Raw genomic sequence first — 2460 nt, 5'->3', positions numbered from 1 at the left:
CATTTCAGGCTAATTTACCTGACATAAGATCTTTAATCACCGCATTAAAACTTTCTTTCTATATAAGGTAACATTCACAGATTCCAAGAGTCAGGAATTAAGCGTCTTGGGTTATTGGTGGTGATGGGGGTTATTCAGTTTACTACACAGAATCATATCCTAGTCTCTGAATTGGAAGCATGAGAAGATACGTACCAATGCTTTTCTAGAGACATGGAAACACAAGGTAGATGAGAAAAGTCAGGACAAGAAATGTTCCTTAACAGCTGTTTAATGGAGAAACAGATATACCTGAAAAGTTTGGTCTCCTCTGATCTTGGCAGGGGAGAAAGCTATATGCTAGTCTCTTTGTGTTCATAGTAAATGCCATTCAACAATGTTTTAAAAATAATTATTATTGGATGTGTGCATGGTATGTGTATGGGCATGTATGCCACAGTGTGTTTGTGGAGAACTGTGTCATTGGTTCTCGTCTTTCAGGGGCTGAATTATGTTGGCAGGCACCTTTGCATGGTGAGTCGCCTTGCTATCCTCAACACTATTGAACTGTGCATTTCAGGTGATTAGGATAGTGGATGTTCATGTGCTTTTTTTCTTTTCTTTTTCACCATAAAAAGCAGCAGCATTTCTATGAGTGTTGAAACTGTTCTTTAAAAAAGCTTGAAACAAATGGAAACTATGGGTTTTTGCCAATAGTTGCTGACTAATGGTCCAAAACAGAACAACTATCCATTGTTATCAGCACCCTGCCTTCCTTTATCAATCACCCCCATTGTTTTAGATTAACAGAACATTACAACTACAGTGGTGGATTGGGACTAAGTCCTTGGGAGGTAGAAGGGAGGTTTTCTCATGTCAAAGTCAGTTAATTTTAAAAAGTGATTAGAATTTAGTTGTATAAGTGCCTTCCTGTCATCCCTTGGCGGTATACATGTGATTTACATATTTTAAACAATATTTCTATTAATTCTTTGAGAATTTCATACAACATATTTTTAATAAATTCACTCCCCTCATTCTCTTTTCCACTCAACTTTGAGATTTCTTTTTTCCCTTGCCTATATTTTTTAATAGTTAGGAAATCTTTAATTTAAGTTGGTAGCTCCATAAATACAGATCTGATATTAAAGTCTTCTAGCAATAGTTCTCTAGCATTGGCCTTCAGGAAAAAAAAATTACATAGGTCATTAGCTACTTTTAGGGACTTGTGTAAATTTACTCATCTTTATGACATTAACATTTAAAAATCAGCAACTCAGAAAACAAAGAGTTAGCCTTACGTTCTGAGTGTTCCACTTCCTAAGAGAGACATAAATAGGAAAGGCAAATAAAACTCACTCAGTTCAGCAGGCCAGAGTCTAAAATTAAACCATGAGTAAAACGCTTAGGGTGCAATGTTCATTTCGTTCTAAGTGAAGGAGAGCAAACTGGAGAGGGTTTGCCCTGCATGATAGAATTTGTTGTACTGATTTGCTTCTTTTGGTTTCTCTAGGGAAAACAACTGATTCTTACACAATTCTGAAACTTCTGTAGTGTTTGCTGGGTTGGGAAAACAGACCTTCCTGCATACTGTGATCCTTCCTGAGACACACTGACCTTGCTTATCTAAAACACCAGCTCCCAAGGAGATGCCCTGAGTACGCCTCTCTCCACCATGCTAAGGCACTCCATTTTCATTTTCTGACTCATAGGCTCATATCTTGTGCTGAGGTAACCACTCTGTGAACATGGTGGCATGTCAAACTAAACGTTTTACTTTTGTTTTTATTTTTTGAGAAAAACTTGCTAGAATTGTATAAACTAAACCCTGTTTTAGAACACTGGTACAGTCTTTACTGGTCTGTGCTAGACTAACAATTCATAGATATAAATTGTCCCTCCAAACAAGATTCTTGACAAACCCCTGTAATTCATTTAAACTTTTAACCCTTAAGAGGACTTTCAGACCCTTTCCAAATGGGACACCTTGTAGATTTACTGCCATTGGTGCTTTTGAGCTATAATTCTAAGATGCTCAAATAAACACTTTTTTTTTTTAACCTAAAAGCTCACCTCCCTCTTTGGATAGAAATATATCTCGAAAATATTAGTTGAACATTCTAGTTGGTTTTTACTTAAACAAACAATGTAATATGTGAGGCTGGGTAGTAAACTTAGAAAAACAAGCAAACAAATGCATAAATGGCCACCCACCCACCTCCAACCCCAGACATCTACAAGACTTTCTGGTTTGATCATGAAACTTGGAGTATGGTCTAACTGGAGGGAATTATTTTCTTAGGTACTGAAGGGACTTTGGTTAGCTCAAGTGTGGCAAGCACGGCTCTGGCAGGCCTTTCCTTTCTCTCCCACTCTCTCCCCTTGCTAAAACAAAACAAAACAAACAAAACTAACAAACCACCACCATCACCACCACCACCACCACCACCACCACCACCATCACCACCACCACCACCACCA

Source organism: Mus pahari, chromosome 2 (genome assembly GCF_900095145.1).
Source record: "Mus pahari chromosome 2, PAHARI_EIJ_v1.1, whole genome shotgun sequence".
In the NCBI taxonomy this organism is placed as follows: domain Eukaryota; kingdom Metazoa; phylum Chordata; class Mammalia; order Rodentia; family Muridae; genus Mus; species Mus pahari.
The sequence above is the reverse complement of the archived record's forward strand: the minus strand, read 5'-3'. Positions refer to the sequence as shown.